The 27,375-nt window shown below is 43.8% G+C and overlaps 1 long non-coding RNA gene across 2 annotated transcripts; it reads left to right on the top strand.

Annotated features, from left to right (window-relative positions):
• The first annotated feature begins 10,485 nt into the window (after nucleotides 1–10,485).
• Nucleotides 10,486–26,302, top strand: LOC138949436 (uncharacterized). Of its 2 annotated transcripts, XR_011450278.1 has the most exons (8): nucleotides 10,486–10,676; nucleotides 11,200–11,239; nucleotides 16,684–16,800; nucleotides 17,536–17,667; nucleotides 19,975–20,116; nucleotides 20,364–20,501; nucleotides 20,989–21,134; nucleotides 26,180–26,302. It is a non-coding gene; the product is annotated as an uncharacterized lncRNA (long non-coding RNA). The 2 variants fall into 2 exon arrangements; XR_011450277.1 differs by lacking the exon at nucleotides 20,364–20,501 and having other exon boundaries at nucleotides 10,501–10,676.
• Nucleotides 26,303–27,375: the final 1,073 nt, after the last annotated feature.

The following is a 27,375-nucleotide window of genomic DNA, read 5'->3' as shown; positions in this document are numbered from 1 at the left end:
AGGCTTATAGTTAATGCCACGTTACATTCATATATTCCATGTGTCACCTTAGGTGTATATATTAGATTAGACAGCCAGCCTCTGCCTACCATATCTGAGACGTCCGTCTCTTTTGGGAGGAGGAGGGTGGCCTTTGTAGCTGTGCGAGAGTATGCGAACGACTGTGTATGACAGTGTAAATAGCCTATCCTCTTTTTCTCACCCCCACCCCAGAGGGGGTTACAGAGACACATCTCTGGCCTCCTCACCTGACCCCCTTCCCATGCCTCTGTAGACAGAGGGTGCCATAAAGGCGTTGATGAATAAACCGACATAAAGTCGCAGCCCTGTACATATGTTTTTAACCGGCCAGTATAGGTCCTAGGGAGGACCGGGTTTGCTTTTCGCCAGTTGACTAGCCGCCGAATCCACAAGTACGTAGAGGGTGCCTCGGCTTCTCCACCACGACCCTCCTTGGTCTGACACTCACTCCTTTGCCATGATCAGTCGGATGCCACTTTCACAATTTTATTCTAAAGTACCAACAAATCAAATCAATTCCCTTCCGGAATAGCAACGTTCCACGTTTCTTGAATACAAAAGCATTTCTGCCTCGGAATGAAAGAATAAATCTCTACAATCGTGTATCCCCTGCAAGGAATTGATTTTAAATCCTGTTCTTCCAGCATTTCCATTACGGAAAGTAAAAGTTTTTTTTTTGTTTTTTGTTTTTGTTTTTTGTTTTTGTTGTTGCTCATCTTCACCCAGGCACACATCGTAGAGCTTCGGCTCTGATATCTTTGACCCAAATTGCTCTAAGCAGAGAGGTCGTTAAACTGTATTTTCGTCGCATGAGTATGCATTCGCTCCTAGCAGCTGAACACGACACTACACTTGCTTTGCTGTCTACGGGTTTCGCCTTCGGCCTCTACGTTTCCTTGCATTGTTTTCTTGAATAAAAAGTTGAAACAAGACGCTTGGACTTGGGCTTCGTGTATCTACTACTACCCTTCCACTCCTCCACTACATCTAGATATTGCGTCACCCGTGACTCACTTTTGTTCCCCAATGTTCCACATGCCTACGTTGTTTTGCTCCCACCAAGACTGCATATTTTGACAAACGCGTGACGTAAAAACTAGATTTGATGACGTTATACCCGTGCACGTTCCCGTACACGCGCTGAACAGTTTCACATCTAGATCTCATCAAAAGTCTAATACATGTCTGTCTCTCTCGCTGTACTACCCTGCTATCCTCATATTCAAAACCCCTCCCCACTTACCCAAACAAAAGTTATCATCAGTTATGAAGAACGACTAACCCTTTTGGGCGTCCGTTCCTTCAAGCCGTCCTCAATTTACTCTTCAACGTCAAAGGAATGTATGTTATCCTCCGCGCCAAATTAGAACCGAGCTGCAAATTGTGTGTGTAATTCTCCAGACAAACCGACCAGCCTTCTGGGCCTGCCAACAATAGACACTCAGACGGCGAGTCGTTGCTTTCTAAGAACAAAAACTGCGTTTAAAAGATCAAGTCGCAACTTAAAGATACAGTGTTTCTCACTTTTTAAGACCTCCACAAATCCAAGAACATTAAATGACAGGGAGCATTAGCATGGAGGCGAATCACAGAAATAATCTTCTTCTTGTTCTTCTTCTTCTTCTTCTTCTTCTTCTTCTTCTTCTTCTTCTTTTTCTTTTTCTTTTTCTTCTTCTTCTTCTTCTTCTTCTTCTTCTTCTTCTCTTCTTCTTCTTCTTCTTCTTCTTCTTCTTCTTCTTCTTCTTCTTCTTCTTCTTCTTTGTTCATGGGCTTAGACTACCACGTTCCCTCATGTTTTTAGCACGAGTGGATTTTTACGTGTATGACCGTTTTTACCCCGCCATTCAGGCAGCATACGCCGATTTCGCGGGAGGCATGCTGGGTATTTTCGTGGTTCTATAACCCACCGAACTCTGACATGGATTACAGGATCTTGTCCGTGCGCACTTGGTCTTGTGCTTGCGTGTACACACGAAACAGAGATAACGAATATGACAACCCGAGAAAGCTGGGTCTGTACATTTGGGAAGTCTGATATTAATTTTTTTCAAGATCTTCCATGGGGATTCGAGGGGGAGTATGAGCGATTCACTATTCACAGTATTCCGTGTGGACCTAAAGGGCAGAACACACCTGCGCAGTTTCAGCGGCACAGACGCCGCACTGCATGTTATTGATGCTGCGATAGGTATTATGACGAGTTTTGGGCCTGTTTTCCTTTATTTATTTATTTATTAAGGAGATTTCTATAGCGCATAACTAAAAGCAATATGCGCAACGTGTAGCGGGCTGGGATTAGCTGCAGTGTGCGTCGTCTGTCCTGCTGAAGTTAAATAGGTGAGCGACAGGCCTTAGGTCCTCCCGGAATTTTACCTGGGATAAGAGTATTCACGAACCAAAAATGTCAAGTCTTGTTGCTTCATGTACACAGTTTTATTATTTGTTTCCGAATTTTGACTGTGTCTAAATTAAAGGTTGCTTTTGTCCATTGTGAAAGCGTGAACACATTTGTGGCGGTGTACACATGAGGAACACTATGGTGGACCCATAACCCTCCCCCCCCCCCCCCCTCCGTGTTCTCTCTTAAGATTGTAAGACTTTCTTCCTCGAAATTCATATTAGTTTTCTTTATAACGCTTGTAACTTTATTTCGTATTTCAAGACTCCCCATTCTTAAGACTCCCCGTTTTGGAAGAACTTATTTTCTCAATTTCTTTAAAGTCTTGAAACTTCTAGCTTGTTGCTGTTACCTGTGCATTTTAATGTGATGATTGTAACTGTTGTTAAAATAAACTTATGTTTAAACCAAAGTCTTGAAGATGGTTTGAGGAGAGCATTGTCTCTTTAAACCGCGAACTTCTTGCTCTCAAGGTCTGGGACACACAGACAGAGGGGAGATGGAGGAACGATGCCTGTGATAAGAAAGCGTGCTGTCGCCAAACTCAGAGCTAACCACCGTCATTTGCTCCTCTTCGTGAAAGCGGGGCATGATGTGAAGAAAAGGGGCGAGCGAGAAATTAGAGTTTAGCTTTAGTGGCCAACAGAGTGCGCGTAGGGTTTCAATTACTTCAAAAATACCTTAATGTTAATATTTCTTGCCGCTGCTGGAGTCTTTTCGGAAAACAGAGGGCGGAGTTTGTTGGGTGTTGCTCCTCTGTCTCGGCCTCTGTGTGTCTCACTGTCTGTCTGTTTGTCTGGCTGGCTGGCTGGCTGTCTCTGTCTCTCTCGCTCTCTCTCAATTCGATACAACTTTATTATCTGAATGCAACAAACAGAAATGTTTCTTTTGGCTCGTGTACAAAATAACCTCACATACAATCACACTCTCAACACATTTAAACACATACAATGTACACATTATCTCCCTCTCTCTCTCTCTCTCTCTCTCTCTCTCTCTCTCTCTCTCTCTCTCTCTCTCTCTCTCTCTCTCTCTCTTTTGTATTTTTTTAAATGAAATGTATTTTTTTTACTGGGTACATAGGATATATATATATATTTTTTTAAACTAGGCCTTGGATGACACTGTTTACAATACCATAGTCTAGACCCGGTCAAAGAATGTTTGAACAAAAAATCATTTCATTCGAAAAAAATGCGGAAACCGCTGTGCTGCCTCAACTCAAGTCGAATATGGCGTCATCAGTTTAGCAGTTTAGTTTTTCGGGAGTTGCTCTATATAAGCGCGCATACATACACACACACACACAGACGGGGGCCCGGGTAGCTCAGGTGGTAGAGCACTGGACTTGTGATCGAGAGGTCGCTGGTTCGAATCCGGGCCGGGACGGACACGGGTCAACTTTATGTGCAGACCCAGAGACGGTATCCATCTCCCACCCCCGTGTCGCCACAATGGCACGTTAAAGATCTTGGTCATTCTACCATAAGTGCAGATGGCTGATACCACCTAAACACGCAAACATCAAAAAGCCGTGAGGGCGTAAAACTCGAATCGTTATACCATGATCGTATAAACCAATTCATGTCCAATATAGGCAATTAAGACCTGACGGACAATAAGCCCCTTGAAATTTACTTTTACGCACACACACACACACACACACACGCACACACACGAAAATACACACATGCGCGTTTATCACTTTGACGCTATACATTTTTTCAATATTGACCAAACGCCCTTCACTATTATTCAATATGCAATATTTTCCACCATTAGTTCCAAAATACAATAAAGTTACACATTTTTCATTCAAAAATGATCAAGGTTTTATTTGGCTTTTATAAGGAGCAACAGTAAATGTAAGCATATTTAAAACAAGGCGAAGCCATCAAGGCTCACGTAAGAAATCGACAAACAGTAACACAAACTCAATCACTCCGTCACACATACACACACACACACACACACACACACACACACACACACACACACACACACACACACACACACACACACACACACAAGAAAGAGCATAGGTGAAACTGTGCAAGAAAGCGAGACACTAGATCTAGATCTGTCTGTCTACATGTAGCCTACTTACAGGGACACGACTGCCAACTAGTCTCGGCCCGCTCAAAATAATAATGACCGAGACTTTCAGTACTTCCTTCGCGTGACGTCTAACCCTCTTACGTCATAATGTGACGTCAATGTAATGTGACGTCTTCAAATGTTAGAGTTTCTACCACAGACATACACACGCACGCACGCACGCACGCACGCACATACGCACGCACGCACAGACAGACAAAGTTACGATCGCATAGGCTACACTTACGTGAGCCAATGATCTATAATAATTATACAAGGTCTACCACAAACGTATACATCTGCTGGTTCCCAAAACACACGGGCTTTTACTAATCCTGTAACCAATGCAATTCTTTTTTTGTAGTATTGTTTCACTTTTACCATAATTACAAACGATCTAATTACACCTCTCATCCACTTAGTAACTCAAAATAAAGTTAACGATTAATAAAGCACTGTGAGGTGCTTGAATCAAAAAACAACATCTCTACGTCCACAAAATTAATGATACATGTCTAACGACAAAGAAAAGTGTATCTGATCTTGTTTATTTTACAAATTTCCCTGCAATTAAGCAATGTAACTGTGTAAGCACTGCTTTTAACGGGTACCACAATCCGATAAAGCCGCGTACAACGTCCACGAGAGAAATCACTGTTTATGAGTCAGGACTCATAAGTAGTAATTACGCAGGGATAATACTCCGATCAAAGCGACAACGCGCTTTTTCCAAATATGTTCTACCGGTACAGTGGAACCACCCTTTTAAGACCCCCCCAATGTAAGACTCCCCCCCCCCTTTTAAGACCATGCTTTCTCAGACTTTCTTTTTATAAACTCTGCAAATTTACCCCCATTTTAAGACTCCCTCCTTTTTGAGACCTTTTTGTCCGATGTTTGGAGGTCTTAAAGGGGGGTCCCACTGTACTCATAGCAGTTGAGTATCTGTGCTTCTTCCGGGTGGTAACTCTACCCGGGGTGGGAGGTGACTCTCACCCATAGATGAGGACCCGATACTGTTCATCCCACACAGCTGTAGCGTCAGTGAGAGTGGTGGTTGGACGTAGAGTTCTTCAACCATCCGCCGCCGGGTGGTAACCACAGAGCCATACAGATCAGTGTTTCTACCGTTTCTTTAAAGATGAGATGACAGTCCTCTGAACAGGAGAGAATGGCTGGGGTAATGGAAGAGATGATGGCTCTGGCTACAGCAGATGCCTGGCGATGATAGATGTCGGACGGTACTGCACGCGGTGTCGACAAATCCCGGGTTAATGACAGGTCCAGGGTCTCAACTGGACATTTTAGGATCATCTCCCCGCCGCTTCACTTTCCGCCTTGATCCTGTAGAAGCATGGCGCTAATCACCCCTTTAAATGATGTAGCGGAGGTAGTACTAATTACGCCTTTAAAGAGTGAAGAAGTATGATGATGACCAGGCCTTTAAAGCATGTTTGGAGCATGATACTGATCGTGGCTTTACAAACGCCAGGAAACTCTGACCGAAATGATGGCTGTAGGCTGGTAGAAATATGGCGATGACCATACACTTAGGGTCAGCGAAACATGTGTCCATCCGCCCTTGGCTTGTCCCTAATGGCGTAGCGGCCGGACATCTGACCGATGATCACTCTCTCATTTAACCTCTTGATTTCAGTGAAGTCTGGAAAGGCAGGCTTGTCCCTATGACGGTCAGAGAAATGACACAGTGCATTTCGAATCAGTGGACTGTGTACTTTTAGGTTTGCGTTTAAGCTGGTGACTTTTGTTTATTAGCGTTTGGGGAAACCTACAACCTATCTGTGTTAATGAAAAGTAACTGTCGTATAGAGTTAATATTGATTAAAATATAATATGTTCCGCGCAAAACAAAAATCAATATAAAATTAGGACGGGTGATACAGAACAACGTCTGCATGTCAGTTAAAGGAACTTCTTCTTCTTCTTCTTCTTCTTCTTCTTCTTCTTCTTCTTCTTCTTCTTCTTCTTCCTTCTTCCTTCTTCCTTCTTCTTCTTCTTCTTCTTCTTCTTCTTCTTCTTCTTCTTCTTCTTCTTCTTCTTTTTCTTCTTCTTTTTCTTCTTCTTTTTCTTCTTCTTCTTCTTCTTCTTCTTCTTCTTCTTCTTCTTCTTCTTCTTCTTCTTCTTCTTCTTCTTCTTCTTCTTCTTCTTCTTCTTCTTCTTCTTCTTCTTCTTCTTCTTCTTCTTCTTCTTCGTTCATGGGCTTAGACTCCCACGTTCACTCATGTTTTTAGCACGAGTGGATTTTTACGTGTATGAACGTTTTTACCCCGCCATTCTGGCAGCATACGCCGATTTCGGGGGAGGCAAGCTGGGTATTTTCGTGTTTCTATAACCCACCAAACTCTGACATGAATTACAGGATCTTTTCCGTGTGCACTTGGTCTTGTGCTTGCGTGTACACACGAGGGGGGTTAAGTCACTAGCAGGTCTGCACATAAGTTGACCTGGGAGATCGGAAAAATCTCCACTCTTAACCCACCAGGCGGCAGCGACCGGGATTCGAACTCACGACCTCCTGATCAGGAGGCCGATGTTTTACCACCACGCCACTGCGCCCGTCTGTTGAAGGAACAATGTGGACAATGAACAATGAACATTTCATTTTGCTGCGCTACTCCAACTAGCTATGCCAATATGGCATGCCGAATTGTGTGGGTATAACTCTTTTCAAGTGTAAAAAAAGGCGAGTTTGAGCCATATCAGGGCGGTGCTGCTTTGACATTTAACGTGCGCCACACACAAGACAGAAGTCGCAGCACAGGCTTCATGTCTCACCCAGTCACATTATTCTGACACCGGACCAACCAGTCCTAGCACTAACCCCATAATGCCAGACGCCAGGCGGAGCAGCCACTAGATTGCCAATTTTAAAGTCTTAGGTATGACCCGGCCGGGGTTCGAACCCACGACCTCCCGATCACGGGGCGGACGCCTTACCACTAGGCCAACCGTGCCGGTGTCAGAGAGACTGAGTCATCTTGAACTGGCTGGACGCGTGTCTGAGACCAGGTGTGAGTTATGACCATCAAACGGCTGGTCACCGCAGGAAACACTAGGAGGCGGGCTGCGGGCAACCGGGGACAATTTATGGCCGTCATGGTGCCTTTTGTTCTGTGGAGGACGACGATTTAAAACCTGTACGGTATTCAGTGTCGTTGTAGTGAGCTGCAACGGACCTTCCGCGCATTGAGCACATCATTATGAAAAGTAATGACCGCCGCCCCCTTTCCCCAATTCTCCCCCTTGTTTTTAATCCCTCTCGATTTAAACAGACTCTCTCCACCTGAAAAAAAAATGTGAGACAAATTTCGTGGGTTTTTTTTTTCTTTAGTATTGTGTTTGTTGTTGTTGATTGCGCGTGTGTGTGTGTTTTGTTGTTGATGTTGTTGTTGTTGTTGTTGTTGTTGTTGTTGTTGTTGTTACTTTGCATGTGGATTACTCTCTGTTTGTTTTATTCTAATTTGTTTTTGCTTTTGTTTCGGCCAACACACCTGCACGCCTGTAACTTGGTTCTGTACGAACGCTCGCAAAACAACCAGCAAAACAAAACAAATTGAATATTTCACCAAAATGTTTGAAAAATGTATCAAAATATGAAAAGACGAAACTGTCTGTGTAAGTGAGTCTTAAGTCCATATACAGACGGGCGAAGTGGCGCAGTGGTAAGACGTCGGCCTCCTAATCGGGAGGTCGTGAGTTTGAATCCCGGTCGCTGCCGTAACCCCCATCGTGTGTACACGCAAGCACAAGACCAAGTGCGCACGGAAAAGATCCTGTAATCTATGTCGGAGTTCGGTGGGTTATGGAAACACGAAAATACCCAGCATGCCTACCCAACAAAAGCGGAGTGAAGCTGACTATGCTCTCAGAGTATAGTGTGGGGAATCCAAATGGGCAAACGAGCTCACACGTCACCAGAATTTCTGGAACGCTGAAGAAGAAGAAGTCCATATAAAAACCATACCAATACAGATATAGCGGTGGGCACCATTTGCATGCTACATTCAAAATATACCATGTATATTCTGACGCGAAAGTTCAAACCGTAACATTCATCGATATGCGCCTGGGTATTTAAATCAGGCATGTTATTTATTTACAGCAATACCAGCCTAGACACGAAATTCTTAGCCTTATCATTTTAGGGTAATCAAATCATTTATTGGACACCATTGGGTACTTGATTGATTTATTTACAATTGCATAGTGTAATTGTGACCCTCCACCACGAAATGAGTCGCATGTCACCTCGCGCGATTCTGCGCTGGGCTTAAATATAAGTCCGGGGAGTGTCTGGTAACAGTGTGAGGGTCACCTTAGTCACAAGCCTATAAGTCGAACAGTTTTCGCTCTTTTCTAAAACGGGTTTCACCACTGGATAGAGCATAACACAATCTTTAAGAACACGTAAAAAAATGAAAATCTTGCAACGGTGACATGCGACTCATTTCGTGGTGGAGGGTCACAATTGGAATGGTTTGCAAGGTAAACACAGCCCACTACGACTCCAGAATCTGAAAACTAAACAAGCAGGAATAATAAACATTGACAGAGTGCAGAAGCATTTTAATACGGTGTCCAAGTATTGAGCCGATGATAATCCCCGTGCATTGAATTTTCTGACTTCGAATAGAGTGTACAATCCGTTACATATAAAACAGACAACATTCGGAAATAACTGTTTTGGTTTGCAGGAGTTGTGACAGAGTGAACACTTTTGTTTTTAGTAAGACAACCTTTCAGCACGTGCTCCTTGTCCACGTGATTCACACACACCACTCGCTAGTGATTGGCCTATATTGTCACGTGAGAAAGTTTGACTCACTAAAAGCACGAGTATTCACTCTGTCACAACCCATAAAAACATGACGGAGTTATTTCCGAACACTGTATATTCTAAGTAAGCGACAAACATATTGCAAGCGGGTTATCGCCTCCTGCTGAGAGAGGTTGAGTCGGGGTTTTCTTCTCAGCTTTGTTGCTGCAGCTTATGCGTGGGCGGAGACGTAGCTCAGTCTGTAGCGCGCTGGCTTTGTAGCCAGTTGGTCGCTATCAGCGTGGGTTCGATCCCCACGTTCAGGTATTGCGTGGGCGGAGACGTAGCTCAGTCTGTAGCGCGCTGGCTTTGTAGCCAGTTGGTCGCTATCAGCGTGGGTTCGATCCCCCCGTTCGGCGAGAGATTTATTTCTCGGAGTCAACTTTGTGCAGACTTTCTTCGGAGTCCGAACACCCCCGTGTGCACACATGCGCACGAAAAAGACCCCACGTTCACAGCGAAAGTCTCAGGGCTTGGAAAACACGAAGACACGCATGCATCATTTTTTTTCTCGTCTCTGATTATCATGATCGTAGTTTGATACTTTGACGAGACAAACCCAATGTTGGTGTGTCGAAGAAGACAGCCACAGCGGGCTTGTTCGAGTCAAAGTATCACACAATACCTGTCCCAATATAGACCAATTGGTTTAAGAGGACGTTAAATCCTAATAGTCAGTCAGGTGATGCGTGCAACAGTATCATTTTTGTTTGCCCCAGACATGTTCGGACAGGTTTTACCTCCGTGTACCTCAGGGGCTATTTATTTATAAAATCTACTCTTTGAAAGTATCAGATCCGTCTAGACACTTTTATTTCCATTGTCCTGAGAGCATGTTTAATATGGTTGAACCACAGACTGTGGACTTTAGTTACCACGTGGTTAAAAACGAAAAACCTTCTGCGCATATTCTCTCTGTGTGGATGTGTGGATGGGTAGGTGTTGCGTGTGTGTGTGTGTGTATGTGTGTGTGTGTGTGTGTGTGTGTGTATGTGTGTGTGTGTGTTCACAACTACATAACTGGGTTCCTTGCATTAACACACAAGCGTCCAACTGGGTTTAAAAACTGAAAAGTCGGTTCCAAAAATAGGGACCCACGTTTTTTACTACTGTTTCTAGAAGGAAAGTGTCAAATGAAGATTCTCAGAAGTTTTCAAGGCTGGAACCTTTTTGTGCACTTTAGTCAACTTTGTGTGTATATTAGTTCACACACCAAAGCGTGTGAAAAAGTTTCTGAGTTTCCGAAACACACAGCCCAAGGACAGATAACTCTAGTTACTGACGAGTTGCATTTTCAAGATGGCGACGCCTCGTCGATCCAAGGTAAGCGGGAAACTTAATTTTATGATTGTTTCATTATTAGGGAACAGAAACTGTATGTTTTTGTCATTGTTCTTTTTAATTTATTGTGAATAAGTGTTTTTGTGTAGGCTATATTATCTTGGGATGAGGCAGTGACTGATCGAACGGCGGAGATAGTATTGATCTATTTTTCACGCAAGAAAAATGCCTGTACTTTCTTCTTTCATGCTATTTGTGCGTTTAGTGCTGAATTTATAAGAGTAGGTAACTTGAGGATGGTGATAATAATATGGCATTTCTTAGCTAAGCTTACAGAAAACACGATTTGAAAAGACCGGCTGTCAATCCGATCTCTAATAGACGCAGGCTGTTCTTCTAGTTTCCACCCGCCTTCATCTTTTTGAAGATTCTGTTAGTGTTTAACACAGCACTCGGGGCAACACATAATATTGATAAACATGCACAACAAAATTGAATATTGACAGCATGCGCATGCATGTGTATATCATTGCTGTAAGTGTAATTGTTTGCATTTTATTTGCAGATGATTTCTTCAGCAAGCCATTATGACGGGTAATTCAAAGGTGAGAAGGATCACGATTAATCAATGTCAGTGCATCCTGGCTGGTCCATGAGAGTGGGAAATCTGTGGGCTGATCTGTAACCAAATCAAACCAATAAATTTCATTTTTGTAGAGCTCCAGCCTGGCATTTAATATTATAAATGATGAGAAAGACTACATGGGTCATTGGGTGAACATTCCATTGTCAGAAATGTGTGATTGGGTTTGTTAATTGTTGGATGCTTAACGCCCAGTCCACAACTATAGGCGACCTCAGGGATGACTCATGATAGGGTTATTAAACGGGAAAATACAGGTGTATGGACATAGGGCGGCAGAAACAAAACACCCTCGCGGGGCCGGAGAATAAAGCGACCCCTGAAAACTAAAAGGGCTTAACCCCCTGTCCACCCTAACCGTTAATCGTTATGACTGCTTAAATGTTATCTGTCCCTCCGTTCGGTTGTTCATCTGGCTGTCTGTCCGTCTTACTGTCCGTGCACGCCGGAGAAAAATATAACTTTAAAGATGCACAGAGTTGAAGTCTAAATCAACAGTATTTTGATAATTATGTACACTTTATTAATATACTGGTAATGTTTATTTAGTAAAAAAACTTAATTTTGCACAAGATATCGCTGCGTACATATATGACCATTTTTACCTGCCGAAACAAATCACCTTACCTCTTGCTCTCACTGTTCTAGAACTGTGACGTCATTTCACATTTTCAGTACACTCTAGCTTAGTTACACACAGTCAATGTCGATGGGTTAAAACCAGAACCATCTAACTGGATTTCCACCATTTTGAGAAATGGCCACTTGAAGATTTCAACCCCTTAAAACAAATAGTAAACACAGGATTGTAGCCCTCATATTTTACACACTTGACTTACAGGTAACACTGGTCATGCACACTAGTAATCAATTTAATTGAACAACTTTTTCATATGCAAAAAAGGTATAATTTGTTCTGCTTCCAGAATACACTCCTGCTCTTTTCTCAGTTCTGGAGCTAGAAAAGCCCAGTGCACCATAGCTGCTTCTGACTTCCACACAGACCCCACTGTGGCCTGTGCTACAGCAGTCAGAAGCAGCCTCCTCACACATAGCATGTTCTGCTTCCAAGCAAAGCTTATACTGTACATTAGTTCAAATCGTTTTTCAAAGTTTATTACCGTCATAAACAAACAAATGTCAAGTCACTTGCAAAAATATCATCAAGGACTCATGTATTCATTCATTGTGTGGCCTAATGAACGCAACACGCATAAATAAAAATTAAATTGCCGGTACTTTTCATAGCGAAAAAAACCCACAACACACACACAAAACTCTCTCTGAAATCATTACACTTTTTTTTTTATTGTGTTTTTCAAGAAATCCCAACGGTAATCTTATGTTGTATCAGCTCATATCGTTTTGCGTTACGCACAAAAACTACAAACCCAATAACACTAACAACAAACCAAACGAACAAAGCAGCAAACAAGCAAGCAAACAAACGAATAAACGCAAGGCTGAAGGCGCATTTTAACCACACAATGCAAATGGTAACAAAATCACGAGCTTTAGATCCTGACTGCATGCTCTGTTCATTATCAAGAAAACAAATAGGCATTCTTACCTTTTGTTGTACTTTCCTCTTCACAAAAATGTTGTGCAGAAAGGTCGAAATAAATAATACACATTTTGCACTTTTAACAGTCGACCTCCTGTACTGCTTTTGTCTTAGCCGTTTGACCAGTTATTCCTGTGTAAAATTCATCTCTGAGTGTCTTCGCTTTTCGAACAGAACTTTTCCCGTAGTCCCGGGTTGCAGAGTCTTTAAGTTCGGCTGAACTTCTTCTCATGAGGTGTCACATAGGATGCTTCCTTCATCGATGACAGAATTTTCTTTGTTGGGGTTCCATAAACAGATGGAAGAGATGCTGTGGTAGTTTCACCTTAACCGGGAGCAGTGTCTGACATATATACTACAAGCTGATGTGAATACACCTACAGGGTAACAGAAACTGTGGAAGCACACACAAGAGAAAGATGTACAGAAGTTGGGTAGCTTGATTCATTTTTGAGGGGTGGAATCACAATCAGCAAGTATTGGAGTTGATGCATGACTCGAACAGGAGGATAACCCCCATTCACCATGTTCTCAAAAGGATCTTCGATTGAAGAAACAGCACAATCGTCATATTTTGGGGTAGATTTTGCCAATGGAGACGCATCAAAGTCATCAGGTTTCACTTTTAGCATTGGCAGAAAGGAGATTATGCAACCGTAATCCGTGAATCCGAAGGACAGTCTCCTGAAATGCATGGTGCTTCTTACTTGCCTGGACGGCCTGATGATTCATCTCCTTTCAAACAGCGTCTGCAAAAGACATGGATACTATGAATGTTATCTCCTTTGAACAGGCAATTACTACATGTACTTCTATTTTAAAATTATTAACCGATAATTAAAAAAAAAGGTAATTGCCTCCGTATTATCGCTTCTGCGTTAAAACTTTGGATAATTTTCGTGTTTCTATTCACACAAACAAATGAAACATTAGTACTTGATTACACTCTGACCACTCATGCTCATCAGTTTGACATTGTGATAACCTCTGAATAACAAAATATATTAGAGTCAATTAAACTGACAAAATCCATCAACCAAATCATTCATTTATCCATCTTTACAAGCATACACAAATACTGTAAACACTCACTTACATTTTTTCATTTTTTAACAAACACTAAAGAGCTGCATGGATACACTACAACATTAAGGCATGAGCACATGCACACACCGTCACACACAAACACACACTGACACAAACAAACACACACTCGCGCAAGAACATTCACGCTGAAACAAACACATTTACCTGCCTGTGTTTTACAATTAGGAAAACAAAACACAAAAAGCTAGGAATCAGTTTGCAGATACAGGATTTAGACTGAATCAGAAGGTTAATCCCCTATATATTTTAAAAAGGAATCTGAATTTCAGCTTTTATGGTCTGTTCAAATGGGGAAAAAACATAATACATGAAGATACTCACTTGAATCTGTGTCCTGACTCGAGCAACAGCCAAATTGACTGTACAGCAGATGTAAAAATGGCAGAGAGCTGTTCTCTGTTCAAGTGTTTTCAGAAAGTGTACCATCCTTTTGTCAGTTTAGCACACCCCCCCCCCCACCCCACCCCACCCCCTTGCACCCACTTTACCACCAACCCCCCTCCCCGGCCCCCTTATTACCACCCTCCTCCCTCAATATCAAGGGACTGCAATCTTTCCTAATTCATTCTTCATACACTCTTTATCACAGGAAAGTTAATTGTGTTTAAACCCTGTACATCCGGAGTCAGGAATTCGGATACTGACACTTGACAGGTGTCACTGACCTGTTTTAGTTCCCACAGTCTATCAAATTCCTTTTTCTGTCGACAGCAGACTCTACTACTGCTAGTTACACTATTCTGTGTGCTGGAGGAAATCCTACACCACACAGAAAGGGTCAAGACCAGATACCACTACCGCGAATGTGCGCTTATCTGGCTGCGCTGAAAACAGGAAAAGTGACTGTGACACAGCAAGCAGAAGAGGTCAGGTGACGATGGCTGCATCTGGCTCGCAGTGAAACACTCCCCTTTCCCCACAGGCCTCAGTAGCAGAACAGACTAAACTGAACTTAGCACGTTCTGCTTCCAACCTGGATGGAGTTAGAGGGTTCTGCTTCCAAGATGAGCAGGAGAAATGCTTGGAGCCAGAACAAATTATGACTTATAAATACGCAATTATGCAAGATTTTCAAGAATCCTTCACAGAAAGTGAGAATCATGTTACCATAAGTCAAATAACTATAAAGTTGCAAAACATGTTATTTGGAGGTAATTGGTTCTGGTTTTAGCCCATCGATGTGAAGAAAGTCTCCACTTTGACTGCCAAATTTTGCGATTCTGAATGTTGTTCAGTCAGCAGTTGTGAAAATAATAGTGAAATAAAGCAAGACCTGTTGCTGTTCTTCAACTTCAAGAATACCAGTATGAGTTGTATTGCAGTGATGCAAGCAAGGAATTAGTAAACAATCAACTGTATTTAGTGGAGTCTCATCAGGCTTTGGTGTGATCATGAAAACCGAATTCATACTACAGTAGAACCCCCTATTTACGACTTTGGAAAAACCTTGAAAATTAGGTCGTAAAAAGGGGGGGGGGGGGGGGAGTCTTAAAATGGTTGTTTGAGTTTTTGGCCCGGGCGGTCATGAATTTGGTTGCAGTGTACAATGTATGTACTGTTATGTACTGTCAATGTACACACACAAACACACAGTTGCAGTTTACAGTCCTATCTACACACACACACACCCAAACACATTACAGCAGAACAACTTTAACTCAAGTTTCAAAGAAAATTTACTCATGGCGTAATGCTCGCTCCCCGCCGAGTGAAGCACATTTGACATTGTGGCGCAACCAGTAAAATCCGAATGTCCTGCTCGATAGAAAGCATAACGACTTTTCTCCCAAATCATGTTTCTGCTCACAGGAATGTTTCTTCGCCGTGCATCGCTAAACTTGTCTCATACATGATCGTTGAGGTCTTCGTACAGGCACCTTTCTTTGCGTACTTTCGCTTCGCTATCCTTCTCCCCATCTTGATAACACCGAGTCTTTATTCTTGACGATACACAGGATTTGCGTCTTCCCGACTCCTAAGTAAGTCGCCACGGATTGCCATTTCGCTCGATTAGCGATTACTTTATTACCTCTCTACTCAAGAGTTGGCGCTTTTCTCTTTATTTCGCGAATTCAGCTTAGACACGTTTTGATAACATAATCATAAATTCTGTACCATCTGTGGCATAGGCCTATCACTCACAGTCACATTTATATTTGAAAAAAATTCACCTACTGCCCGTTGAATCATGAATGCACTGTTACGAGAATTAATAAACACTTAAAGCAGATGCCATCAGAATCTGAATGTCTAAACTCTAAAAGAAACATTTACAACAGGGCATGGTTTTCTAGTTTGCTTACTTTTTTTTTATAAAGACTTACAAAGTGCTCGCGATTGTCTCTTTTGGTACACTCTAAGTCATTACGGTAGCCCACCAAGTACTGTTATGATGTCAAGTCTTATGTCAAGCACCAAGTCCAAAATTTCCAGGTGTGCTCATTCACTTTTGATAAATAAAAATAATACAAATTGGCGATGCTCATTTTTGTGAAATTATTTTCAGATTGATATAAAAGCAACTTCATTCTACCTCTGTTAATTTTCCCTTCGTACTACTTCAGTGCATCTTTAGTTTAAAGTGAGGCCACCTCCTAAACTATGTTCATACCTCAACCATGATGTTGGATCTAGGCTGTTTGCATTCTTCAATTTCTTGTCAGCTGAATTTTCCTCTCAGCATTAATATTGACAGTTCTGGCTCTCCACTACTTGAACCTTTTGTTTTTCAACAGGGTGTCACATGGTGCCAAAGAGACCCATGAAACCAGGGTATCCAAAGCGTCGGCAGAGAGGCAAAAGAGGAGGGAAAAGAGGACGTTCGAGTCTTCATACTCATCACTACCTTCTAGGTTAGCCTCATTTTCATTGTCTTTTGCACATGGGATCAGCTCCATGATTAGCTAGGTCTACGTTTCCCAGGTGTATGTTCCTTCAGGTCTCTATTCCTCGAGTCCTTTATTTCCCCCCATTCCCTCTGGTCTCAGTTCCCCAGGTGTATGTTCCCTCCAGGGCCAGGGAACAAAGCCCTGCGGGACATTAACCAGGGGAAACACGGACCTGCTCCCATTGTGTCCTTGGGCTGAAGGCTCACGCTCCTATTTGTGACCAAGTGTAACCATGCTAGCCTTTCACACTTGTAAAAAACTTGGTCTGCATCGTTTTAAGATAAAGCAAGGACTTGGTTTAGATTTTGTTCTGACATGTTAGATAGTGCCTATATTGTTTTGTTTCCATCTGACTATGACTGCCTAAATGTCATCCGTTCATCTGTCCCTCCATCCGGTTGTCCATCGGGCTGTCTGTCCATCTAACTGTCCGTCCGTCTGGCTACATGTCTGGGCACGATGGGGTTGTCTGTCCCTCCATCAGGTTGTCCGTCTGGCTGTCCGTGCACGCCGGGGAAAAATACAACTTTAACGTGAGGTCACCTCCAAAACTAAATATTTCATACCTCAACAGACTGTCCATGATGTTGGAATGACTTGGATCTAGTCTGTTTGCATTCTTGTCAGCTGAATTTTCCTCTCAGCATTAGTATTGACAGTTCTATATCTCCACTACTTGAACCTTTTGTTTTTTAACAGGTTGTCACATAGTGCCAGAGAGGACAATGAAACCAGGGTACTCAAAGCGTCAGCAGAGAGGCATGAGAGCCCAGGACAAAAGAGGCCGTATGAGTTTTCATCCGATTCTTCATACTCACCACCACAATCTAGGTTAGTCTTATCTTCATTGTCTTTTCTGTCCGGGATCACTTACACGATAACCCATGTCCATGTTCCCCAGGTCCATGTTCCTTCAGGTCTATGTTTGCCCAGGTCTGTGCACAGGCGGAAGGTATCGTTCACTGGACCACTACTTTCATAGAAAGACTACAAGGTATGTCACTCAGCTTCAAGTCGTCTGTGTTCTTGGAGTCGCTTCCTGCGGACAATTTTTGTGTTCAAGGCGGTTTGCCTCTTCCAACAGTCTGTGTAAGGTCAAATAAATACAGTTGAATGATTGTTTTAACTACATCATACATGTATCTTTAATTTTCAGCTGCCGTCTGCTGCAAGTTGTTTTTAACCATCATTTTGACGAATGTTCGTTTGCGAACCGCTACCTGTAGTTGGGAAGAAATCATGCATCCCGCACCGAATATGCATACGGGTGCTCATTGGTCTAAAACATATGTAAATATTGCAGCGAAGGGAAGCTACCCACAGGAGTTTCACTTTAGGTTTTTGTTAGGTTTTTGGTGAAGAACCGTTTGCCAAATCAAAAATAATCATCGAATATCCGGTTATTAACCAATGAGCGCATCGCACTACCAACTCCTCGGACCTACAACTGTTCAGCTTTCCCACGGGATCTAAGTGATATGCCGGCGACAGACGCGTTTGGTCGCACAAAATACGGTGCAGCGGACAGGCAGCTAAACATAAAAGGTACAGATAGTTAGAACATTCATTTATCCTAGCTGGCATTTGTAAAGTTACAAAGAATCTCGACATTGGCAATTATTATTTGCATAATTTTTTTTGAAGTTAGTGGAGCAAGACTCGAAGCTGAGTGTCATACCTTGTAGTCTTTCTATGAAAGTAGTGGTCCAGTGAACGATACCTTCCGCCTGTGGTCTGTGTTCCCTTGGGTCTATGTTCCTTCAGGTATATATGTTTGCCCAGGTCTATGTTTCATAAGCCAGAAACACAGTCGATCAACTGCAGTTGTCCGAGAGAACCACAGTAATCCGACATTATCGGGTTTCACAAACAAAATTTCAGTCGGCCGACTGCGGGTCATCTCACCGGAAGTCGGCCAAACACGGTGATGCTCTCCCCCCAACACTGTGTTCGGCTTACTGCGGTAAACCGAAAATAAATGTAATTATCCGCACAGTCAATGACACAATGACAATGCTCACACTTTGATTATGTTTTCTCTGGCCGATATGAATGCGTGATGTATTGTGTAAAACAATTCCATCTCAAACGGCATAAATAAATCCCTGCGCCTTGAATATGTGCGCAATATAAATTGTATAAAATAAAAATTTAAAATTTTTTTAAAAATAAATCCCTGCGCTTAGAACTGTACCCACGGAATACGCGCGACATAAGCCTCATATTGATTGACTTTTTTGGATTGTGAGCCAAACCTTGTGATTGTTCTTCGAAATGTATCTATCATGACGCAGTAATCCAGGAGACAAGTCAGGGTTATGTCTTGAAGACGTCACATTATGGCGTAAGAGGGTTAGACGTCACGCGAAGGAATTACTGAAAGTCTCGATCATTGTTATTTTTAGCGGGCCGAGACTAGTTTTTTCTTCCATCGCCATTTCCACGTGCAAATGAGCAAACGGAAGTGGTAATGTTGCTAAATTTAGCCCTCGACTTGGCCATTCAGATTACTGTACAGTTGGTTGACTGCGGTTGTCCGCGGGTGACGGTGATTCGCTCATGAAACGCGCTTTTCGGTGACCCGGCGATCAACCACAGTCGATCGACTGGGCCCCAGGGGCCAGTTTCATAAGATAGCAGTGAACCGACTGACAGTCGATCGACTGCCCAGTCGATCGACTGTGGTTGATCGCCGAGGTCACCGAAAAGCGCGTTTCATAAGAATGAAAACTATTGCACGGAATCAAGTAATTTTTGTTGTCACAAGTTTTCCCCAAACTGGTCTTTGATGTAATGAAAAAGGCAAAGTAGTGACTTCATTAGTTTGCCCAGGTTCCAAAATATAATGAGTCCCCCTCGTATTGCTTTGTTTCTAGCTGACTATGACTGCCTAAATGTCATCCGTTCATCTGTCCCTCCATCAGGTTGTCCGTCTGGCTGTCCGTGCACGCCGGGGAAAAATACAACTTTAACGTGAGGTCACCTCCAAAACTATAATTTATTTCATACCTCAACAGACTGTCCATGATGTTGGAATGACTTGGATCTAGTCTGTTTGCATTCTTGTCAGCAGAATTTTCCTCAACATTAATATTGACAGTTCTATATCTCCACTACTTGAACCTTTTTTTTCAACAGGTTGTCACATAGTGCCAGAGAGGACCATCAAACCAGGGTACCCAAAGCGTCAGCAGAGAGGCGTGAGAGCCGAGGACGAAAGGAGAAAAAAGAGGCCGTTCGAGTCTTCATCCGATTCTTCATACTCACCACCACCATCTAGGTTAGTCTTATCTTCATTGTCTTTTCTGTCCGGGATCACTTACACGATTACCCATGTCCATGTTCCCCAGGTCCATGTTCCCCCAGGTCTATGTTCCTTCAAGTCTATGTTCTCTTAGGTCTATGTTCCTTCAGGTATATGTTTGCCCAGGTCTCTGTTCCCTGAGGTTTATATTTTCCACCATGATTATGTTTTCTCTGGTCTCAGTTCCCTAGTTCTAAATTCCCTGGGTGTATGTTCCCTCCAGGCCCAGGAAACAAAGCCCTGCACAACATTAACCAGGGGAAACAGACCTGCTCCCATAGTGACCTTGGGCTGAAAGCTCACGCTCTTGTTTGTGACCAAGAGTAAACCATGCTTGCCTTTCACACTTGGAGAAAACTGGGTCTGTATCATTTTAAGATAAAGCAAGGACTTGGTTTAGATTTTGTTCTGACATGTTAGATAGTGCCTATATTGCTTTGTTTCCATCTGACTATGACTGCCTACATGTTATCCCTTCATCTGTCCCTCAATTTGATTGTCCGTCTGGCTGTCTGTCCATCTGACTGTCCATCTGACCGTCCGTCTGGCTGGTTGTCCGTCTGCTGTCTGTCTATATGACTGGCTGTCTGTCCATTTGTCTGTCTATCTGACGGGTTGTCTGTCCATCTGACTGTCCGTCCGTCTGGCTGTCCCTGCACACCGGGGAAACCTAAAACTTTAATGTGCGGTCACCTCCAAAACCATGTTTCATACTTTAACCAGGCTGTCCATGATGTTGGAATGACTTGGATCTAGTCTGTTTGCATTCTTGTCAGCTGAATTTTCCTCTCAGCATTAATATTGACAGTTCTGGCTCTCCACTACTTGAACCTTTTGTTTTTCAACAGGGTGTCACACAGTGCCAGAGAGGACCATGAAACCAGGATAGCCCAAGGGTCAGCAGAGAGGCATGAAAGCCGAGGTCGAAAGAGGAAGAGAGTAAAGAGGCCGTTCGAGTCTTCACCGATTCTTCATACTCACCACCGCCATCTAGGTTAGCCTTATCTTCATTGTCTGTTTGTGTCTGGATTCAGCTTCATCATTACCCAGGTCTGTGTTTCCCCAGGTCTATGTTTCTCCAGGTCCGTTTCTAAGGTCTGTGTTCCCCCAGGTCTGTGTTTCCCCAGGTCTGTGTCCCCCCAGGTCTGTTCCTCAGGTCTGTGTTCCCAGACCTGCCTACCCTTACGATTTGGGCGTAACTTACTACGAATGTTAACCCAAACTACGCCACCATGCTTTCCAGAATGGAAGTACGATTTTTAAGAATCCAAAAGTATGATTTTTTGCATCTTATCTCGAAGTAAATCCGATCAGTATAGTTGCTTTCGCAGAGCTTGAGTTTGCGCCTGCGCGAGATCATTTAGGCAATATCCGGTCATTTCCGGCCTGTTCAGCCACAAACAAGATAGACGCTGCCGTTCGCATTACAATGAATTAGCGACGCGTGGAAAATCTGAGTCCCCACGAGACAGACGAATCTGACGAGGAAGCTTGTCACAGTGGTGGTAAAAGGATTGCTGTGAGAAAGAAGACAGCCATTCAACAGAAATACAAAGGCAGCTAAATGAAATCGTGGCCAAGCCTAGGACCTTAATCAAAAGGACCAAAGCACGTCTTGTGTTCCCTTTGCCACAGTGACTTTTCGTGTGCACACATTGGAAAATATGACTGTGCATAGCACATCGGGACAGATTATCACAAGGATGCAGTACAGAGAGCTCATAGAAACAAAAAGACGTTCAAATTACCTGTTTCTTTATCAGGAAGTTGAGTGATACAGTAACAAAACTGGAGGGAGAAATTATCCGAGCAGAAGACTTAGTGTCAATGTGCAAAATGATTGCCGAATGGAACCTGATTACACTTTCTTCCAACAGATTACTCTTTTTGGCTTGACTCATTACACCTTGTAATTTTGGGGGTAGGCAGGTCTGTGTTCCCCCAGGTCTGTTCCTCAGGTCTGTGTTTCCTCAGGTCTGTGTTCCCCCAAGTCTGTGTTTCCCCAAGTCTGTGTTTCCCCAGGCCTGTTCCTCAAGTCTGTGTTCCCCCAGGTCTGTTCCTCAGGTCTGTGTTCCCCCAAGTCTGTGTTCCCCCAGGTCTGTGTTCCTCGGGTCTGTTCCCCCAGGTCTGTGTTTCCCCAGGTCTGTGTTCCCCCAAGTCTGTGTTCCCCCAGGTCTGTTCCTCAGGTCTGTGTTCTCCCAAGTCTGTGTTCCCCCAGGTTTGTTCCTCAGGTCTGTGTTCCCCCAAGTCTGTGTTTCCCCAGGTCTGTTCCCCCAGGTCTGTTTCCCTATGTCTGTGTTCCCCAAGGTCTGTTTCTCAGGTCTGTGTCCCCCCAGGTCTGTGTTTCCCCAGGTCTGTCTTCTTCTTCTTGTCGTTCGCCAATGCTAAACGTGGAGTCCAGCTCTGGTAATGAAGCTGGTGGTCTTATGAAGAGCCTCCACAGGTCCATGCAGCTTCTCATGAAGGGGCACCGGCCTGGTCCAGATCTCTCTCCTCAGGGGCTGGAGATTCCTGCAGTCCTGCAGGATGTGGGCTGCATCCTGCTCTGCGTCTCCACAGGGACACATGGGGGAGGGCACGGCTCGCAGTTTTTTGTGCAGGTGTTGTTGCATTCTGTTGTGCCCTGTTCTCAGGCGAAAAATGACTACCTGTTCAGGTCTTGACAGTTGGTGGTTGCTGTCGTGCGTTGGGGGGGGGGGGGGGGGTTTAAGCAGAGACTTTATGACGGTTTTCATCTCTGTGGAGCTAACTGGGTTTTCTTCTTGTTCGTCCTCCGCACCCAGTTTGGCCATTTTATCCGCTTGTTCGTTCCCCTCTATCCCGCAGTGTTAGGGGACCCACTGCAATATCAATCAATATGAAGCTTATATAGCGCGTATTCCGTGGGTACAGTTCTAAGCGCTTGTCGAATACAGTCTTCAGACAAGTGATGTTATGAAGTGTCGTTGTAAGCTGAGGCAGTTTGTTGTTGTTGACTGCTTGCAGCACAGACAAGGCATCAGTCAGGAAGACAACTTGGGTGTCGGGATTGACCTTGCTGCTGATGGTATTGGCTGCGTGGATAAGCGCTTCTACCTCTGCTCTGTAGTTGGTGCAATGGAGGCCAGTTGGTATAGCCTCTGCTTGCCACTCTCCACTGGGGTGTTGGGATGTAGACACCAGCTCCTCCTCTCTTGACGGCATCTGTGGCGGACCCATCTGTAAAGACCCGCATCCATGCTTCTTGGGGGTATATTTCGTCGAGCATGGCAAGTGTCACCTGGCTTTCTTCTGCACATCGCTCTGTTCATCTTTTGTTGTGAGATGAGGAACTGTGGTCTGGATGGACACGTTTTCAAGGTTGTTTTTCCAGGGTGGTTCTTCAAGGGAGAAGTGTGATGGGTGAACCAGTTCAGGCATCTTTGCTTGGTGTTCTCTCTTCAGGGCCCGTGTCTCAGTTGCATAGCTTGATCTCTTTAGCCTGCCAGAAGAGAGCTGCTTTATCCTTGCATTCATTTGGTGGTCTGGAATGCACTGGTACTTGATGTCTTGTACCATCGCTTTGCATTCTCTTCTCTTGCTGAGTGGAGGTATGCCGGTCACCTGTTGCATCTTGTCTATTGGGGTTGTCTTCATAGCGCCTGTGATGATTCTCATCGCTTGATTTTGGACTATCTCTAGGGTTTGAAGGTGCGTCTTGGCTGCTGTCATCCAAGAGCTAGATCCGTACTCAAGGTGAGGTCGTACGGTCCCCTGGTACACTGTCTTGAGGATCTTTTCGTTTGCGCCCCATTGTGATCCTGCCAGTTTCCTCATGATGTTCAGTTTTCTTCTGGCTTTTGCTTCCGCATTCATGATGTGATGTTGCCATGTCATGCGTTTGTCATATGTGACTCCGAGGTAAGTTTGCTGGTCTTCAAACTTCAGTGGCGTGTCACCCAACGTCAGTCTTCCAGGTTGTACTTTGGCGGAGAGTGTGAAGAGAGTAGCTGTTGTCTTGTCTCTGTTGATGGTTACACACCAGTTGTCTGTCCAAGCTACAACTTTCTCGAGGGCAAGTTGCATCCTGTAGGTCGCAGTTGTTGCATGCTCCTCAGTGCACCAGAGAACAAGGTCATCAGCATACAGTGCTGCATGGACTCTACTGGGCAACTCGGGCATTCAACAGAAATACAAAGGCAGCTAGCTAAATGAAATCGTGGCCATGCCTAGGACCTTAATCAAAAGGACCAAAGCACGTCTTGTGTTCCCTTTGCCACTGTGACTTTTCGTGTGCACACATTGGAAAATATGACTGTGCATAGCCAGGGCCTAGCATTGTAAGCTGTTCGGCTTACTTTACGCCGAAATAACATCTCCAGTACGCGGAACTCGATTTGGTGTACTCCGAAATGCAAAAACCTGTTATTCCCAAACGGTAAACCCAAACAGTCCCAGCTTTCGTTTTGTGCGCTGTTCGGTTCAATTCTCAATCGGTTTGACAGTTTGCTTGAGCACGCACTTCCTGTGGCATCGCGCGACCATGCTTTGTGCCGGTGTTTTGTGGCTCTAGACTTGAAATAATGTCTCGAAGCGACATTGTTGAACGTGGTCAGCCATTCAGTGACAAAGAATCTAGGTATTCCTGGAAGTGGGAATGGCACTTTCAGGCCAAATAACACAAGATTGTCAGTTTTCTTGTTTTCTGTCTGTGTTTTGCTTGTTGGTGAAGGCATAATTTAGTTGCTCAATCTTCTTGGGGGGGGGGGGGGGGGGGGGGGTCATTTTAGGTAAAAAAATCTCAATTTATTTTTCAAATTTTCTATGAGTTTTTTTCTATTTCACCACTATATATATTTATATTTCTTCTTTTTTTCCCCCACCAGGGGCTAGACCCCCGCCTTTGTAAGCTGAACTCACTTTTTCCAATGCTAGGCCCTGATAGCACATCGGGACAAATGATCACAAGGATGCAGTACAGAGAGCTCATAGACGTTCAAATTACCTGTTTCTTTATCAGGAAGTTGAGTGATACAGTAACAAAACTGGAAGGAGAAATTATCCGAGCAGAAGACTTAGTGACAATGTGCGAAATGATTGCCGAATGGAACCTGAATACACTCTCTTCCAACAGATTACTCTTTTTGGCTTGACTCATTACACCTTGTAATTTTGGGGGTAGGCAGGTCTGTGTTCCCCCAGGTCTGTTCCTCAGGTCTGTGTTTCCCCAGGTCTGTTCCTCAGGTCTGTGTTCCCCCAAGTCTGTGTTTCCCCAGGTGTGTTCCTCAAGTCTGTGTTCCCCCAGGTCTGTTCCTCAGGTCTGTGTTCCCCCAGGTCTGTGTTCCCGCAGGTCTGTGTTTCCCCAAGTCTGTGTTTCCCCAGGTCTGTGTTCTCCCAGGTCTGTTCCTCAGGTCTGTGTTCTCCCAAGTCTGTGTTCCCCCAGGTTTGTTCCTCAGGTCTGTGTTTCCCCAGGTCTGTTCCCCCAGGTCTGTTTCTCAGGTCTGTGTTCCCCAGGTCTGTTTCCCTATGTCTGTGTTCCACAAGATCTGTTTCTCAGGTCTGTGTTCCCCCAGGTCTGCTCCCCAAGGTATGTGTTCCCCCAGGTCTGTGATCCCCCAGGTCTGTGTTCCCCCAGTTATGTTTCTCAGGTCTGTGTTCCACCAGGTCTGTTCCTCAGGTCTGTGTTTCCCCAGGTCTGTGTTCCCCCAAGTCTGTGTTCCCCCTGGTGTGTTCTTCAGGTCTGTGTTCCTCCAGGTCTGTTCCTCAGGTTAGTCATCCCCCAGATCTCTGTTCCCTGAGGTCTAATTTCCTCTGTGTCTCTATTTCCCAAGGTCTATATACTAATAAATAATGTTATGTGTGTGTGTGTGTGTGTGTTTTTTTTAATGATTAATGTGTCCATCACCTTCGCAATATACTCTCACTCTCTCTTTCTCTCTCTGTTTTTTCCCTCTATGTCACTCAAACTTTGCTTGCAACAACTGCATTATTGAATATAATTCTTCCTGTCCAATTGTTGTGAGTAAGATTATATTGTCTCACACTCTTACCCTAACCTTTGTGGGATGTTGTATTCTGCAGATTCAGGATGCCGATCATCTCTTTGCCAGCCAAAGCAAGTCCTTTCAAGTGACCATTCAAGTGACCATTCAAGTGACCATTCAAGTGTTCAGTTTCCTGCTCTACTCAAAGAGGCACTGTCAGGTGGGGGGGGGGGGGGGGGGGGGCGTGGGGGCGGAGATAAATGCAAAAAACATTGTTGTATTTTTTGCCAACAAGTCAATGTAAAAATGTCTACCCACCTTGAATGAGTTCACAAAGAAGAGCCAGAGGTAGCTCAGATTTTGGCAGTGAAAAAAGAAACTTGCTTCGCCGACAAGCTTACCTTGGATCCACGAGTCGTCGCCATCTTGAAACTGCAACTCGTCAGTAACTAGAGTTATCTGTCCTTGGGCTGTGTGTTTCGGCAAGTCGGAAACTTTTTCACACGCTTTGGTGTGTGAACTAATATACACACAAAATTGACGAAAGTGCACAAAAAGGTTCCAGCCTTGAAAACTTCTGAGAACCCTCATTTGACACTTTTCTGCTAGAAACAGTAGTAAACAAAGTGGGTCCCTATTTCATAAACCGACTTTTTTTTAAAACAGTTTTTTGAAAAGGTAATTGGAAAAATGAAAGACGATGACATTTTCAGATTCGCTTCTCTTAAAGGCTGCCCTTTACGTAGCGTTCATTAATTAATTCCTATTGTTTACATGTGCCAATAATGTTATAAAACTGTACCTAAGGGGATATAATAAAGATTGGCTGTAGCTTTCGAACACAGAAAAAATTATTGCAGTATTGCAAAGTGGTGTTGATAGTGTCGAATGTAAACGGAACAGTCTCAAAGTGAAAGTGGATGTTTTCCGGAAATTGCGAAGTTAACAAGAATACAGAAAAGCTCGCTTTCCTGCTTAGCACAATACACTACCGCGCTAATCTGGCGTGTCAATATCACTACGTTTTGCACGTGGAAGGTGAGCGATTACCCCCCGCGGGTTAGGGGGAAGAATTTACCCGATGCTCCCCATGTCGTAAGAGGCGACTAACGGATTTTGTTTCTCCTTTTACCCTTGTTAAGTGTTTCTTGTATAGAATATTATATAGTCAATTTTTGTACAGAATTTAGTCAAGCAGTATGTAAGAAATGTTAAGTCCTTTGTACTGGAAACTTGAATTCTCCCAGTTAGGTAATATATTGTACTACGTTGCAAGCCCTTGGAGCAAATTTT

This window comes from Littorina saxatilis, linkage group LG15 (assembly GCF_037325665.1).
Source record: "Littorina saxatilis isolate snail1 linkage group LG15, US_GU_Lsax_2.0, whole genome shotgun sequence".
Classification (NCBI taxonomy): domain Eukaryota; kingdom Metazoa; phylum Mollusca; class Gastropoda; order Littorinimorpha; family Littorinidae; genus Littorina; species Littorina saxatilis.
The sequence above is the reverse complement of the archived record's forward strand: the minus strand, read 5'-3'. Positions and strand labels throughout refer to the sequence as shown.